This window comes from Notamacropus eugenii, chromosome 4, assembly GCF_028372415.1.
Source record: "Notamacropus eugenii isolate mMacEug1 chromosome 4, mMacEug1.pri_v2, whole genome shotgun sequence".
Classification (NCBI taxonomy): Eukaryota; Metazoa; Chordata; class Mammalia; order Diprotodontia; family Macropodidae; genus Notamacropus; species Notamacropus eugenii.
The window spans coordinates 379697184-379705206 of record NC_092875.1 but is presented as its reverse complement, the minus strand read 5'-3'; positions in this window follow the sequence as shown (position 1 = coordinate 379705206).

Below are 8023 nucleotides of genomic sequence, written 5' to 3'. Positions count from 1 at the left end.
GGAGTGAAGGGCTTGAAATGTGATATTTCAGAAGGCAAAGAAGCCACGATTAAAACCATGAAAAACCTACTAAAAGTGAATATCCTTTTTTTTGGGGGGGGGGGGGCAGGAAGAATGGATATTCAATGAGATAGAGGAATTTCTAGAATTTCTAATGAAAAGACCAGAGTTACATAAAAAATCTGACTTTAAAATACAAGATTCAAGGGAAGCATAAAAAGGTAAACATAAAAGAGAAATCATAAAAGACTCAATGAAGTTTGAAATCCTAGATAGAAAGTTTATACCTGTAATTCCCAAGAACTTTATCTTTATTAGGGCAGTTAGAAGGAATATATATTATGTGAGTTGATTCTGATGGGATGATCTGAAAAACAAAACATTAAACACAATAGTGTGAGAAACATGGTTGCATTTGGAAAAGCAGGAAGGGAGAAGATGGAGAAAATTATCTCACAAAAAAAAAGGCATGCAAGAAAGGGCTTTTATAGTGGAGAGGAAAGTGGTGGAGGAAGTGCTGAACACTTGAACCTCACAATCATCAGAACTGATTTAGAGAGTAAATAATATACATATCCACTTGGATATAGAAATCAGTGTTCTCTAACAGAAAAGGAAGAGAAGGGGATAAGACAAGGTGTGTAGAGGAGACACTGATAGAAGTGGTTAAGGAAGGCAGTGATCAGAAGCAAAACAGACTTTGGAAGAGGGACTAGGTAAAAAGAGAGGGAAAAGGATAAACAGGAAAAAATAGGATGGAGGGAAATGCATAGTTAACAATCATAACTATGAATGGAAATGGGATGAATTAATCCATAAAATTAAGTAAACAACCAAATGGATTAGAAAATAGAATCCAACAATATGTCATTTACAAAAAAACACATTTGAAACAGAAAAAAAAAAACACCAAAAAAAAAAACCAAAACCAGAGTTAAAATAAGGAACTGGAGCAGAATTTATCATGCTTCAACTGAAGTAAAAGAGGCATGGGTGGTAATCATGATCTAAAACAAAGTAAAACCAAAAATAGATCTAATTAAAAGAGGTAAGCAGGTTAACACAATGAAATAATATTAATACTAAATATATATGCAGCACTAAGTACAACAGCATTCAAATTCTTTTTGAAAATTTGTGTATTTTATTTTCCCCAATTACATATTAAAACAATTTTTTAACATTTCTTTTTAAGTTTTGAGTTCCAAATTCTATCCATGCCTCTCCTTCTCTGAGACAATAAGCAATCAGATATAGGTTATACTTGTGCAATATTGCAAAATATTTCCATATCAGTTATATTGTGTGAGAAGACTCAAGTAAGAAATGACAGAAATAACATGAAAAATAATACCCTGCAGTCTGTATTCAGACTTTCTTTCTCTGGAGGCAGATAGTATGATTCATCATTAGTCCTTTAGGATTGTATCATTGTATTGCTGAAAACAGGTAAGTCATTCAACGTTGTTCATCATAAAATACTGCTCTTACTATTACAATGCTCTCCTGGTTCTGCTCACTTCATTTTGTATCAGCACATGTAAGTCTTTGCAGGTTTTTCTGAAATCATCCTGCTTGTCATTTCCTATTGTGCAATAATATTCCATCACAATCATTTATCACAGCTTGTATAGCCATTCTCCAACTGATGGGTATCCCTTGACTTTCTAATTGTTTGCCACCACAAAAATAAGTTCCTTCAAATATTTTTGTTCAAATGGGTCCTTTTCCCCTTTTTTGATGCTTTTCAGATATATATCTAGAAGTGGTATTGCTGGATCAAAAGATATTCACAGTTTTACAGCATTTTGGGCATAGTTTCAAATTGCTTTGCAGAATGGTTGGACCAAGACACAACTTCACCAACATTTTGTTAGTGTCCCTGTTTTCCCACATACCCTCCAAAATTGATTTTTCCTTTTTGTCATATTAGCCAATTTGATGGATATGAGGTGTTACCTTGGAGTTATTTAATTTTGCATTTCTCTAATCAATTTTGATTTGGAGTAATTTTTAGTATGACTCTAGATAATTTTGATTTCTTTTTGTAAAAACTGTCTTTTCATATCTTTAATTATTAATTGGGGAATGACATATTTTTTAATAATAAGAATGAGTTTTGTATTTTGTCAAAACCTTTTTTTTTTCTGCATCTATTGCAATATTCATGATTTCTGTTGGTTTTGTTATTGATATGGTAAATTATGCTGATAGTTTTCCTAATATTGAACCACTCCTGCATTCCTAGTATAAATCTCACCTGGTCATATTGTATGATTTTACCAAATATATAAAGAACAATTAATTCCAATATCATATAAATAATTTGGAAAATTAGGAAAAGAAGGAGTCCTACCAAATTCTTTTTGACAAAATATAATGCTAATACTTATACCTGGAGGAGTGAGAACAGTGAAAGAAAACTGCAGGCCACTTTCCCTAAGGAATATTGATGCAAATTTTTAAGGCAAAATACTAGCAAGGAGATTACAGCAATATATCTCAAGGATCAAACACTATGACCAGGTACAACTTAAATCCAGGTATGCATGGATGGGTCAATATTAGTAAAAATTATCAGTATACCAATTACAAAAACAAAAATAATAAATCATGTTTATCTTAACAGCTGTAGAAAAAAGCTTTTGACAAAATACCAAACTCATTCATTTTAAGAACACTAAAGAATATAAGAACAAATGGAACTTTCCTTAACATAATAAGTAGTATCTATCTAAAATTATCGGCAAGTACTACCTGTAATGGTGAAAAGCTATGTCTTCTTAATAAGATTGGAGGTGATGCAATGAAGCTCATCATGCCATTATTATTCAATAGTGTATTAGAAATGTTAACAATAGCAAAAAAAAAAGAAGATAAAGAAAATAAAGGAATTATAATAGTTAATAAGAAAAAAAAATGATCACACCTTACAAATGATTAGATGATATACCTACAGAATCCTAGAGAATCAACTAAAAAAAACTAGTTGACACAGTCAGCAACATTAGCAAAATTGCAGAATATAAAATAAACCCACAGAAAATATGAAAATCTGTTAGAAAGAGATAGAGTGAGAATTCTATTTAAAATAAATACAGACAAAATAAAATACTTGGAAGACCACCTGTCAGGACAAACCTAAGAATTATATGAACACAATTACAAAACAATTTTCACACAAATAAAGACAGATCTAAATTGGAAAAATAGTAATTATAATAAAATGGCAATTGTTCTTGAATTAATTTACTTATTCAGTTCCATACCAATCTAATTACAAAAAAAAAAAAGTACTTCATAGAGATAGAAAAAATTAACAAAATTCATCTGGAAGAACAGAACTTCAGGAGTATCAAAGGAATCTATGAGATATATACATTTGAAGGAAGGTCAACTAGCACTAATGGATCTGAAACCGTATTAGAAAGTGATAATCATGAAAAAACATCTGGTGCTGGCTAAGAAATAAAGTGGTAGATCAGTAAAATAGATTAGGTACACAATACATAATAGTAAATGACCAGAGTAATCTAGTGTTTGATAAACCAAAAGATATTGTCTTTGAGGTTAAGAATTAATCATTTGACAAAAACTTTTTGGAAAATTGGAAAGCAGATTGTCAAAAAACAAGTATAGACCAAAATCTCACACTGTATATCCAAATAAAATCAAAATGGGTACGTATTTAGACATAAAGGGTAACAGTATAGGCAAATTAAGGGAACATTGAAAATTCACCTGTCAAGAATATGAATAAAAGAAGAAATTATAACCAATCTAGAAGTAGAGTAGATAACAGGAAGTAAACTGATAATTTTGATTACATTAAAATTAAAAAAGTTTTTGCTCAAGCAATAAATTTAGCCAAGATTAAAAAGAAAGCAGATCACTGGGAAAAATTTTACAGCAAGTTTTCCTGAAAAGAACAAATAACAAAAATTCATTTCTCAAAAATGTAGAGATCTGAGTGAAATTTAAAATAATATGAGTCATCTCAAAATTGGGAAATAGTCAAAGGATAAGAACAGGCCTGCTTCAGAAAAAAGAAATCAAAACTATCAATACTCAATGATAAAATGTGTTAAACCACTATTGATTAGAGAAAAGCAAATTAAGACATCTCTGAGGTACCACCTCACATCTATCAGATTGACTAATACAACAGAAATGGAAAATGACAAATATTGGAGGGCATGTGGAAAAATTCGTGTTGTTATGAACTGGTCCAACCATTCTGTGGAGCAATTTGGAACTATGCCAAAAAATTATAAAACTGTGTATACACTTTGATGAGAAAATGTCACTACTGGGTTCATACCATATAGAGATAAAAGAAAAAAGAAAAGGACCCTCTTTGTACAAAATTATTTATAGCAATTCTTTTTGTGATAGTAAAGAATGGGAAGTTGAGGTATACCCATCCATTGAGGAACGCCTGAACACAAGTTTAAGTGTAAAATTGTGATGGAATACTACTATTCTATAAGAAATGATGAGCACAATGCTTTCAGAAAAACCTAGGCTTACATGAACTGATGAAAATAAAGTGAGAAAAACCAGGGTAACTTTTAATACAGTAACAATATTCTAAGCAATGTAATAATAAAAGATAGTCTCCAAGAATTTATGATAAAAAATGTTATCTACTTTGACAGAAAAACCTGATAGAATCTAATCACTAATTGAAGCATAATTTATAACTTTCCTTCTTTTTCTTGTTATTTTTGGCTTGTTTTCTTTTGTTTTTGCCACATGGATAATATGGAAATATGTTTTGCTTCACTATATTTCACACTATAAATGATATCACATTTATTGTTTTTTGAATAAGAGGGGGAGGTCTTGAAGAGAGGGAGAGAATTAAGAACTCATATTTTTAAAAAGAATGTTAAAAATAAATAATAAATTAAATAAAATGGTGGAAGGGAAATGAACTAGGCGATCTGGAAAAGCTTCCTGTATAAAATGTATGCTCTGAATTTTAAAGAACACACTCTTGTATTCCCTCATTAAATATACTTCAAATAATATTTTTGGAAATTCAGTTTACTTCTTTTTAGCAGAGAGGATCATGAAAGAAATGAGAAGAGCTGAAATTATTTTTGGCTATACAAATAGAAAAAAATCGAATTTCAGGTTAGTAATGAACAGAGGACAAAAGCAATAGAGTTTTATTTAGAGCAGAAGTCAATCATGCAGACACAAAGTTGATATTTGGGTTTCTTTAGTAGGCACGCATGGAATGGCCCAATTTTAAATGCTATTTAAAACCTGCAAGGAAGTTTTGAACAAAAGGAGCTATTCTAAACTGGCATAAAGGAAGACCAAGATCACAAAGAACTGAAGCCAACATTACTTCGGGAACTGAATTAGCATTGAAAAAAATCTTGTTCCGAAGGATCATAATGGCTGGGCTTAACTTGGTTACAAAAGTAGTTGAAAATTCCCCCATTCATGTCATTGGAATTATACTTATTCATCATTGTCAAGTGGGTATGGGTCAACTGGAAGTTTTTCAAATGGTGAAGGTCCAAGATAGGGACAACTATACGGAAAACTCCCATTGTACCATTTTGCTGGAAAGTTGGCTAATGGGAATATGGGATGGTATTGAGGTTCAAGTAGATACATTTTCAACCAAAAGAAGAGTCATACAAAGAAAATTTACAGAATTCACACACACACACACACACACACACACACACACATACTATACTGGTTGTTTTTCATTCTCAAAGAGGATCAAAATGACATCACTATTTTGGGGATCAAGGCACAGTGAGTCAGACTGTAGCTGATCAGATAAATACAATTTCAGAAGACTAACACTACTCAGGCACAAAGAGTCCATGTAGATATTTGGAGAAGAGATAGCTCTAAATTTGTGCATCTCATGTTTCTTTTGAGATATTGCAATTGTTCTTTGCTCATACAGCATAGTGCCTTCTTTGATGTGGGTACACCATATTGGGCAGGCTAGTATCAATATCTACCATGTCACATAATCAATTCCAAAGTTCTTCAGAGAGAACTTGGGAGTGTCCTTGTAGCATTTCTTCTGACCTCTATGTGAGTACATGCCTTGTGTGAGTTCTCTGTAAAATAGTTTTTTAGGCATGTCAATATTTGGGATTTCAACAGCTTCGCCAGCCCATCAGTTACGCTCTCTGCAGTAGTCTGAATATTTGGTAGTTCTGCTTCAGAAGAGACTTCTATATCTGGTACCTTATCTTTCCAGGTGATCTTTTGAATCTTCCTAAGACAATTCCAATGGAAATGAACTCACTAGTACAGAGTACAGGTTTCATGGGTATATAACAATGAAGTTATCAGAATAGCTCTGTAAACCTTCAGATTGATAGGCAGTTTAATATATCTTCTCTCCTACACTTTCCATCGGAATCACCCAAACACTGAACTAACTCTGGCAATGTGTATGTCACTCCATTGGTGACTGGTAAAGTATGAGAGCATAGTCCATTATCCAGAATACATGAAAGCATGCTGTCATGAAACTGATGGAAAATATTCATGAATTTCTTTGGGCAATCAAATTTTGCCATGATTTTCCACAAGCACTTATGACTGACAGCATCACAGGTGTTAGTTAGATTGATGAACATATTATATAGACCTCTGTTCTGCTCCTGGCATTTCCCCTGGAGTTGTAGGACAGCAAATACCATATCAGCTATTCCTTGGCCTTTTCTGAAGTCACATTGGCTCTCAGTTAGATGATCATCTTCTAGGACAAAGGTCAACCTATTAAGGAGTACTCTGGCAAGAAATTTGCCATCAGTGACTAAAAGAGAGGCCCCTTATGATTGTCACAGAACAATCTATTTTCTTGACCTTTACAGAGAAGGATAATGGAGGCATCCTTAAATTCCTAGGGGATAACCTCATTTTGACATATAACCTTAAAAAATTCTGTCAGTTTTGTATAAGCAATGGACCCCCTACTTTGTAAATCTCAGGTGGAATGGAATCAGCACCAGACATTTTGTCACAGGAGAGAAGCCTAAGGGCATTCAAAACCTCTTCTTCATGTGTAAATTTGGCTAGAGAGGGATTGACTTCAACCTGAGGTATATAGTCAATGACTTTAGCATTGATTGATGACATTCTGTTGAGAATACTATGGAAGTGGTCAGACAATCTCTTCAAGGTCATGTCCTTATCATGGATCAGCATGGCTTTATCAGTACTGAGTAGCTGAGATACACCACAGATACTTGGCCCATAAATATACTTCCGGGAGTCATACAAACACTTTGAGTTGTTAAGATCAGTATAAAATAGAATTTCATCTAACTTCTTACTGAATCAAGAATTTTGCATCTCTCTAGACTTCACTTGAACTTTATTTTTGATGCAATTAAGTTTTCTTAGAGATGAATAAACAATCTTGTTGGTAAACTCTGTAGAGTTATCATTTTTTTTTTTTGGTTTAGCAACTTCTGAATTTCCCTATCATTTTTGACAAATCAGTCTTGCTCTTTGCAAGTGTTCTTGCTCAGAGGATGCCGACCACTAAATCACAGAAATCTACCTCCTCATGTTTTCCTCCACTGTTGCCAACCATAGCTTGGCTCAGCTTTTCCTCCAAGTTAGCAATAAATTTTTCACACAGGGAGAAGCACTCTACTCTATTGACATTAAGTTTTCTTGTATTCATCTTGTCTTTGTCATTCCACTTCTGTTGAATGCAAATGTTTATCTAACTCTATGATCTGACCAGTACTCTGTGCCACCTGTCAACTTTGTTACTCTCACATCCTATCTCTTCTCCTTATAATGACATAGCCATTGTTTGCTGCAAAGGTGTATCCATGAAGTTGTGTTGCATTTAGGTAAAAAAAAAAAAAAAGACAGTGTTGGTAATGAGATCCACAAGTCTTCAATTATAAGGGACTGTTGCTATTGCTGTTGGTAACTCCATTCTACTCAAGGACTCAATTTCATGTCTGATAGTCTATGCCTACTCTGGCATTAAAGTCACCCAAAATTACAAGCTTTT